This window comes from Ochlerotatus camptorhynchus, unplaced genomic scaffold, assembly GCF_037179485.1.
Source record: "Ochlerotatus camptorhynchus isolate MF236.1 unplaced genomic scaffold, CSIRO-AGI_Acam_v1.1 ptg000193l, whole genome shotgun sequence".
NCBI lineage: Eukaryota > Metazoa > Arthropoda > Insecta > Diptera > Culicidae > Ochlerotatus > Ochlerotatus camptorhynchus.
Window position 1 is genome coordinate 11084724 of NW_027040683.1, and position 10298 is coordinate 11095021.

Consider the following 10298-nt stretch of genomic DNA (forward strand, 5'->3'; position numbering starts at 1 on the left):
GAGACGAAAATGCCAACAAAGGATCAATTTTCTCCGAACAATTACCGGAACGTGGTGGGGAGCCCATCCGCAAGATCTTCTAACGTTGTACCGGACAACGATTTTATCGGTTTTAGAATACGGTAGTTTTTGTTTCCAGTCGGCGGCTAAAACTCACATCATCAAACTGGAACGTATCCAGTATCGTTGTCTTCGTATCGCGTTAGGATGCATGCACTCGACTCATACGATGAGTCTAGAAGTGTTGGCGGGCATGTTGCCACTATCGGATCGGTTCTCGGAATTGTCCCTCAGGCTCCTCACCCGTTGCGAAGTTATGAACCCACTGGTAATCGAAAACTTTGAAAAGCTTCTTGAGCTGAACCCTCAAACTCGTTTTATGTCATTGTACTACGTGTACATAACACAGGATGTCAGCCCTTCACAGCATAATCCTCATCGTGTATGCTTCTCCGACTTCGGCAATTCAGTTAGTTTTGATTTATTTATGACGCGGGAGATTCGTGGAATCCCAGAACATCATCGTTCCATGATTGTTCCGTCAATTTACGCTGCAAAGTTTGGCCAAGTTGATTCCGCAAGATCGTTCTTCACAGATGGATCACCAATAGAGTCGTCCGCTGGTTTTGGTATTTTTAACGAATTTCATAGCGCCTCTCGAATGCTTCAAGCTCCTTGTTCCGTATATGTTGCTGAACTGGCGGCAATACACTATACGCTAGAAACGATCGCCTCACTTGCACCAGATCATTATTTTATTTTTACGGATAGTCTCAGTTCTGTCGAGGCTATTCGCTCTATGAGGCCGGTAAAGCACTCCTCGTATTTTCTCATGAAAATACGAGAGCTTTTAAGTGCTTTATCTTTAAGATCTTTTGTCATCACCTTTGCATGGGTCCCATCTGATTGCTCGATTCCGGGCAATGAGATGGCTGACTCACTTGCTAAGGTGGGCGCTATGGAAGGCGATATTTACGATCGAAAATCGCCTACGATGAATTTTTCTTCATTTATCGTCAACAGTCACTCGTCAGCTGGCAGAATAAGTGGAGTGAAGGGAGTTTGGGACGATGGCTATATTCGATCATCCCTAAGGTGTCGAAGAGTTCTTGGTTCAAGGGGTTGGATGTGGGTCGAGACTTCATTCGTATGATGTCTCGCCTCATGTCCAATAACTATTCGTTAAACGCTCACTTGTTCCGTGTTGGGCTGAAGGACAGCAATCTCTGTGAATGTGGACAAGGTTACCAGGACGCAGATCACATTATTTGGTCTTGTGCTGAGCATCGCGGAGTCAGATCTGAACTGTACGATTCCCTTCGGGCTCGAGGTAGACAACCTAATGTTCCAGTTCGGGATATTTTGGCTAGACGTGATCTGGGAGTTTATGAAACTCATATATGTTTACTTTAAGAATATTAACATTAGATTGTAAGTTTTATTAACCTTGTGTTTAGTTTGTATTTTGTACGTGTGGGTTTTTTTATGTTTGTTTTCAAGATGAATAGAAATTAGTTCATGTTTTAGGATTAATTAAATATTTGTATCGTAAACCACATTTCAAACCTCCCTCTCCCTTTTCCCATCCAAAAAAAATTGTAAATCCCCACTAACCTCGAGACAACCGCGAGTATCCGGTCCAGCTCCTTTAACTTTAAATATAAGAAATCAATAATGTATAACAAAAATGATAACTCGGCTCTGTAAAGTTTATTCGATTGAGCCTGTACAAATAATGTAATTAATAAAAAAAAATGTGACGCTCCATTTATGTGCATCATATTGAACAGAAATTTACGCTACTTTTTTTAACTGTGTAGGTGTCCGACATTCTATTAGTTTTAAACACGAGGTAAACAGAGAGAGATCCGTCCTACAGTCATCAGTTCAATGATATGAGTAATTCGATCAAACTGACTGACTACACACACTCAGAATTTTTTTTCACTTAGATGTTACATGAAAACATACATAGATTTTTTTCCATCTAGTTTTTCACGTAAATTTTACGTTCTTCACATGTGGATCGGTTTGAAAGTTCTAATTTCAATCCACATACAACTCTTATGTGGACCGTACACGATTGCTTTTATTGACAATAATCGTATTGTCAATACATTCAATATTGACGTCAATACATCGGTATTGACAATATTTCTGTATTCACATCATCAATATTAATGTCAATAATTCCCCTTCGCGTCAATATATTGATACGTGTGGGGTTTACTTTATAGGAAGTATAGGCTTTGGAAGTAAATTTCACTTTATTTTCATGTATCATCTAAGTGAAAATTAATCAATGTGAAAAGATCTTTGCCCAATCCACTAAAAAACAACATAGATTTTATGGTATTTTTCAAGTAAATTTTATTATGTATTCACTTAAATTTTAGTAAATTTCTTCGTTGCCACGTGGCTTTTTGATCCTTCGATGTCGGCTCTTCCTATCATTGTGAAGCAAAATTCACAAAGCGTAGGATTGTTCACCCTTTCAAGGGAACGTGAGCTGGGTTTAGACCGTCGTGAGACAGGTTAGTTTTACCCTCCTGGTGTGCGATATTGTTGCGCTATCTTAACGGAATTGCTGTGCAGTACGAGAGGAACCACAGCTACGAAGGCCGGGTAAAGCAGGTGCATAAGAACGCCTATCAATGGTTGTTGGGTTCTGCCCTGACCGGCGATTTGCGACCTCTGTGCACCTGAACTCCGATTCTTACCTCCACGCGGTGCCCGGTGGGGTTGCTGGCGGTGATATTTGCCGTCAGTAATGCGAACAAGAACGGGGGATCATCGTTGTCACCAAAGCACTTCTGTCAATTATCGGTAGTGCCCGTGATGACGATGACAGAGCAATAAGGTTATTGCCAACTCTCGAAGTAGCCCAAGATTATCGCTACCTGGGGATGCTAACCGGCTCGGTCTGGTTACGACTTGGCCGTCCTGAATGAACTATATCCACCTTTTCAAGGTGGATTGTTTAAAAGGACGTTAATAGATGGAAGCACAGCTACGAAGCCGGGTAAAGCAGGTGCATAAGAACGCCTATCAATGGTTGTTGGGTTCTGCCCTGACCGGCGATTTGCGACCTCTGTGCACCTGAACTCCGATTCTTACCTCCACGCGGTGCCCGGTGGGGTTGCTGGCGGTGATATTTGCCGTCAGTAATGCGAACAAGAACGGGGGATCATCGTTGTCACCAAAGCACTTCTGTCAATTATCGGTAGTGCCCGTGATGACGATGACAGAGCAATAAGGTTATTGCCAACTCTCGAAGTAGCCCAAGATTATCGCTACCTGGGGATGCTAACCGGCTCGGTCTGGTTACGACTTGGCCGTCCTGAATGAACTATATCCACCTTTTCAAGGTGGATTGTTTAAAAGGACGTTAATAGATGGAAGCACAGCTACGAAGCCGGGTAAAGCAGGTGCATAAGAACGCCTATCAATGGTTGTTGGGTTCTGCCCTGACCGGCGATTTGCGACCTCTGTGCACCTGAACTCCGATTCTTACCTCCACGCGGTGCCCGGTGGGGTTGCTGGCGGTGATATTTGCCGTCAGTAATGCGAACAAGAACGGGGGATCATCGTTGTCACCAAAGCACTACTGTCAATACATCGGTAGTGCCCGTGATGACGATGACAGAGCAAAAAGGTTATAGCCAACTCTAAGTAGCCTGTGATTATCGCTACCTGGGGATGCTAACCGGCTGGGTCTGGTTACGACTTGGCCGTCCTGAATGAACTATATCCACCTTTTCAAGGTGGTTTGTTTAAAAGGACGTTAATAGATGGAAGCACAGCTACGAACCAATGGCTCAATACTAGTTCGACCGGACTTTGGTATAACGCTACGTTCGTTGGATTATGCCTGAACGCCTCTAAGGTCGTAACCAAACCGAGCTGATAGTGTCCCCCATAGGTGGTCGGTGATCATGTGGCAAAAAACCTACAAGACGTTGGCATCTTATTGCATGCACGCAGACAAAGCCCTTGCGCGCGGCGTCGTACAGCAAGTATCTGGGATACTGGAACGCTGGTGGCGCTGCTCAGCATCAATATATGATTTCGATACCTGAGACCTCCTACAAACGATAGGTTTACAGGCTGGGAGTTGCGAGTTGCAGAGAGGTGTACATTTCGATCCTCTCAGACTACCCTTGGGGTGTGAAGTTGTTCGCCTCCCCGTGGTGCACCCTGGAAACGATGGACCACCAGTGCTGCGGTACTGATCCAGTCGGCTAATCGAACAACAAACGAGGGGAAGCGCCGGAAGGTGCCTTGCGATCGATGTCAGTAAGATCGCAAGTATGTATACTGACACACTGGCATTATGTAGGACACTGAGTGGAAACTTACCATAAACCACGCTACGGGCTGGCACTCAAGGTATTTCATTCTCTTAGTAGAGTCGGGTGGAACCGGCCGAAACGACGTTTGAGCTAATGCCTTGTTTGTCTCCGTCCCATAAAACCCTGGCAGGCCTTAGAATACGTTCCTCCCGTGCCACCCAGTTGGGGCTGCGGTGGGAATAGGTTCGGTTGAGTTATTCCCGTCTTACGCGATCCGGCTCTGAACATAACGCCCCATGAAGGCCTATGTCAACCCTCGCCATGGACCTCACTGCTCGCATAGGCACCCATGGGGATCAATCAGCGACTATTCCATTTACACGGTAGGATAGCGGTCTAAGGGGGACCCAACAGTCGGGATGATTTCAAACAATCATCAACAAAACCAAAAACCCCAAACCCCAGTTGAACAAGTCGCCGAGGAGGCGACCGCGAACCCGTTCGCGAAGGGAGGTCTACCCAGATCTCCTGAACACAGAGAGCCGAACAAACGGTCGAAATCTCCGCGCGATGCAGAGACAACGGCCGGGATCGGTGGACAGCCGGAAGAGCAGCCGAAGGACTGGCCCGGGCTAATCAGAACTATGAATAGCTTTGGGCCCCTCCCTAGGCTGCTGGCAATCGCGGGACAACTCGACGCCATAATTGAGTTCACGAGTACGAAGAGCAACATCGCGAAGGACCTAAAGCAGGCCTTGCGACAGCTCCGTGCAACCGTGAACGAGGCCCAGGACGACCACGAGCGGCTCAGGAAGCGACTAGAGGTCGCAGAGAGGGCGGAACAGAAGGAACCGAAGTCTACCCAGACGGACGCCTTCAACTTCGCGGGCAACAATACGATGTCCAGCGAGGCCCTCCACTTTGCCGTTACGCAGGGACAGAAGCGTAATCGACCCTCACCTTCGCCAGTAAAGGGCGCAGCACGCCCTAAGAGACGGAAAGTCTCTGTGCAGGTGGAGAGTGCGGCGGTTGCCCATCAGTCCAATGCTTCAGTGGACGTACCGAAGAAGAGGGCTGGAATAGCCAATAGAAATACTGAGAAACCTAGCGGCTCCAAGGGCGGGAAGCAGGGCGGTAAGAAGGGTACCCCCCCGAAACCCCCGAAACCCCCGAAACCCCCGGACAAAACTGCCCCCAAGAGCAGTGCTGCCCGGACCAGGAACAAGGGCGAAGCTCTCATCTTCAAGACGGACGCGTCGAAATACGCGGAAGTCTTGAAGAAAATGAGAACGGACGAGCGCCTTGTGGAGATGGGCAGTAACGTGAGGAGCATCAGGCGCACTCGTACAGGCGAGATGCTCCTGGTGCTCAAACGTGGTGCTAAGGACCAGGGACCAACCTACCAGAAACTGGCAAAGGAGGTTGTTGGTTCTGGGGTGCAGGTGAAGTCGCTAGGCTCGACTATCACCATCCAGGTCAAGGACCTGGACGAAGTGACGGAGGCGACCGAGATAGTCACGGCGCTCCGGGAACAGTGCCAAGTCGAGGTACCGCAATCAGCGATTACCTTGAGGAAGGGACTGTTCTCCACCCAAGTGGCTACCATCAGGCTCTCTGCAGCTGAGGCCAGAAAGGCGGTAGCCGCAGGGAGGGTGCGAGTGGGCTGGTCGGTCTGCCCCGTCAGTATTCCCCGACCGGTGACGGCTTGCTTTAGGTGCTTCGGTCAGGGCCATGTGGCCCGTGACTGTAAGAACACCGACAGGAGCAAGCTTTGCAGATGGTGCGGCTTGGAGGGCCATAAGGCGCGAGGTTGCCAAAAGCCGCCGAGGTGCACTATATGCGCGGAGAAGGGGAATACCCCTACCAACCACATGGCAGGTGGCCCCCGCTGCCCGGGGTCCAAGAGCAATGCTGCTAAGGCAAAGAGCAATGCTCAGCCATGTTCGAGGTAGCGCAGTTGAACCTGAACCACTGTTCGGCTGCCCAGCAACTGCTGTGGCAATCGGCAGTGGAATGGGGAGCGGATGTCGCAATCATCTCTGACCCGTACCGCGTCCCAACCGGCAACGGGAATTGGGTCACGGACGCGTCGGGGATGGCGGCGATATGCACGATGGGGAGCTTCCCCATTCAGGAGGTAGTCGTGTCCAACTCGAGCGAGGGATTCGTGATCGCCAGGGTTAACGGAGTATACTTAAGTAGCTGCTATGCTCCGCCCAGGTGGTCTATCGAGCAATTCTCGCAGATGGTGGACAGACTGACTGCGGTACTTGTCGGCCTAAGACCGGTGGTCATTGCGGGCGACTTTAACGCATGGGCGGTAGAGTGGGGTAGCCACCACACCAACCAGAGAGGATGCATTCTACTGGAGGCAATGGCCAAGCTGGACGTTGTACTATCCAACACCGGCTCGGTCAGTACCTACAGAAGGAATGGTGCAGAATCCGTCATCGACGTGACATACTGCAGCCCGAGTTTGGAGGGCAACCTACACTGGAGGGTCGATGAGGGTTACACTCATAGTGACCATCAGGCGATTCGGTACAGTGTGGGGCCAGGTGAGAGGCGAGTGGCAGGAGGAAATTCTTCCTGCGCTCGAGGCTGGCGGACGTCGTTCTTCGAGGAGGAGGTCTTCGGCGAAGCACTGAGGCGGGAGCGAACAACCCCGGATCTGACGGGGGAAGAACTGGTAGCAGCACTGACAAGGGCGTGCGATACAACCATGCCTAGGAGAGCCTATCCCAGGCATGGCCACAGACCGGTGTACTGGTGGAGCGAGTCGATTGCTATCCTCAGGGCGTCTTGCCTCCAGGCGAGAAGGAGGATGCAACGAGCTCGTACGACTGAATCTCGCGAGGAACGCCGCGTCGCTCTCCGAGCGGCTAAGGCAGCCCTCAATAAAGAGATCGCCAGACGCAAGCGCGCGTGCTTTGACAGCCTATGCCAAAGCGCCAACACGAACCCATGGGGGGATGCTTACAAAGTGGTCATGGCAAAGACCCGCGGCGTGACGGCACCCCCAGAGAGATCACCAGCGGTACTGGCTCCGATCGTTGGGTTCCTGTTCCCGCGTAGGGACGTAGACTCCTGGCCGCGGATCCCAGGCGCGGATCAGGGAGAAGTGTCTAGAGTGACGAACAGTGAACTTGGCGGTATTGCCAGGTCGCTGGTGGTGGGCAAGGCCCCGGGCCCAGATGGGATCCCGGTTGTGGCTCTGAGGGCGGCCGTTGCGGAAAATCCAGACATGTTCCGTTCTGTTTTTCAGACTTGTCTGGACGTAGGCGTCTTCCCAGACGCGTGGAAGCGGCAGAAGCTGGTGCTGCTTCCGAAGCCAGGAAAACCCCCTGGGGACCCGTCAGCATACAGACCCATCTGTTTGCTGGACACCACTGGGAAACTGCTTGAGAGGGTCATCCTCAACAGGCTGTCGGCCTACACCGAAGGTGTAGACGGCCTGTCAAGCAGCCAGTACGGGTTCCGAAAGGGCAGATCCACGGTGGACGCCATCCGCGACGTCATCCAGACGGCAGAGGTGGTCCATCGGAAACGAAGGGGCATTCGCTACTGCGCGGTGCTAACCTTAGACGTGAAGAACGCGTTCAACAGCGCGTGCTGGGGGGCGATAGCCCGCTCGCTACACCAGCTCCAAATTCCCGGAGGGCTGTATAAGATTCTGGAAAGCTACTTCCAGAATCGTGTGTTGACGTACGACACAGAAGATGGCGAAAAATGCGTTAGAGTCACCGCAGGTGTGCCACAAGGCTCCATCCTGGGCCCGGTGTTATGGAACGTCATGTACGATGGACTGTTGAGGATAAAATTCCCGGTAGGCGTGAAAATTGTAGGTTTTGCCGACGATGTCACGCTGGTAGTCTGCGGGGAATCCCTCGAGGAGGTAGAGCTGACAGCGGCCCACTGCGTCAGGCTTGTGGAGGAATGGATGAGAACCAGGAAACTGGAGCTCGCCCATCACAAGACGGAAGTGGTCGTAGTCAACAATCGCATGTCAGTACAGCATGCAACGTTGACAGTCGGCGGAAGCACAATTAGGTCTGTGCGCTCTCTAAAACTCTTGGGGGTTATGCTCGACGATAAGCTCAGCTTCGGCTGCCACGTCGAGTACGCCTGCAAGAGAGCGTCTATGGCTGTGGGGGCATTATCCCGTATGATGTCAAACAGCTCGGCAGTGAATGCCAGTAAGCGCAGGCTCCTCGCTGGGGTCGTAGTATCTATCCTCAGATACGGCGGCCCTGCGTGGGCTGCGGTACTGGATATTGACTGCCACAGGCAGAAATTAGAGAGTACACACAGGCTAATGTGCTTAAGGGTGGCCAGTGCATACCGCACTATCTCGAGAGAGGCCGTCTGTGTCATAGCAGGGATGATGCCAATCAGCCTTATCATTAAGGAGGATGTGGCGTGTTATGACGCGAGGACCGTTCGAGGGGTGCGCAACAACGCGCGAGTTGTGTCGACCGCGAGATGGCAATTGGAGTGGGAAAACTCCACAAAGGGGAGGTGGACTTACCGCTTGATACCTTCCGTATCAAGCTGGGTCAACAGGCGCCATGGGGAAGTAAACTTCCACCTGACACAGTTCCTGTCAGGCCATGGCTGCTTTAGGAGCTACCTGCATAGGTTCGGACATGCAAGTACTCCCACCTGCCCCACATGTGCTGGTGTCGAGGAGACCGCCGAACACGTCGTGTTTGCCTGTCCACGTTTCGAGCCAGTATCGAGCGCTATGCTAGCGATATGCGGAGCGGATACCAGTCCGGACAACATCGTTCATAGGATGTGTGGTACCACCGAGAACTGGAGCGCGGTGGTGACTGCGGTCACCCACATAGTTTCGGTATTACAACGACAGTGGCGAGCCGAGCAGCAGTTACCTACTGCCCGACCAGATCGTTAGAGTATTGCTAGAGAGGCGCCATAGCGCTACAGCGGCCCCTCCCACGAAGTAATGCCTTCGGGCGGTTCCGGGGAGGCCAAGGGCCAAGCGCACAGGGTAAGGTTTAGTGGGTCGGGAGTGAAATTCTCCCATCCCCACACCCTGAGTTCCTTCTCAGGTGTCTGTGAGCAGATTCCCCCCTGTATAAAAAAAAAAAAAAAAAAAAAAAAAAAAAAGACTACCCTTGCTTGGAGGTTGCGCGCCCCCCACGGCCCACGAAGTGTGTTGTGTGCTGGTGGTGGCGGCGGCGCGCGAGTGCGGTGCGGTGGTTATCATCCGGCCGCGCGCTCATCATCATCATGGTGGTGAGCGCGCGCGTCCGTCGAGACGTGTGTGTGTTGTGTATGAGAAGAGAAGTCCCCATCATGGCCTTGGTTATAGGCCTTGGTATGTGGACTTCTCTTTTCTGCATTAAGTCCCCTGGCGCCTAAAAGTATGCAATCAATAGTCAATAGTCAAACACTCAGGCGAGGCGAGAGAAGTCCCCATCAAGTTTGCCTTGGTTTGGTTTGGGTGGACTTCTCTTCTTTATTTTTTTTCTTGTAACAATTCCTTTGCACACAAGAAGGTACGTACGTACACTCACTACCTTGGGTTGGGTGGACTTTGTAACCGAAATTCAATTCAAACATCCAACTAAGAAAACGGCGCCGGTGGTGTAGTGGTAAGCGTGATTACCTCTCACCCCAGCAGGCCTGGGTTCAATCCCAGTCGGCGCCGCCGGGATGTTCTGAGGCATAACATCTCTGATCACGCCTTCCTTCGGATGGGAAGTAAAGCCGTTGGTCCCCGGTTCATGAGTTGATGGGTCGATAGGTAGGGTCCAGGTGTGGGAGCTGCCTTCCTGGCACGTCGGTAGCATTGGTGCTCAGCACGGAAAACAAGATCGACGGAAAAAACAAACCAAAGGAAAAAAAAAATCCAACTAAAATGCAAAAAAAAAAAAATGTAACCGTTCGTGAAATTTCGCTGAGGTTTTGATTTAACTCAGTGGCTTAAGCGCCACTCTCTATTAAGAGAGACCACTGGTCGTGTTAAAGCTTTGCCCGACA

At 51.1% G+C, this 10298-nt stretch overlaps 1 long non-coding RNA gene across 1 annotated transcript; it reads right to left on the reverse strand.

Annotated features, from left to right (window-relative positions):
• Positions 1 to 3974: 3974 nt before the first annotated feature.
• Positions 3975 to 9731, reverse strand: LOC135702545 (uncharacterized). The gene is made up of 2 exons (XR_010517708.1): positions 9429 to 9731; positions 3975 to 4159 (listed from the first exon to the last, which is right to left on the reverse strand). It is a non-coding gene; the product is annotated as an uncharacterized LOC135702545 (long non-coding RNA).
• Between the last annotated feature and the right edge of the window lie 567 nt (positions 9732 to 10298).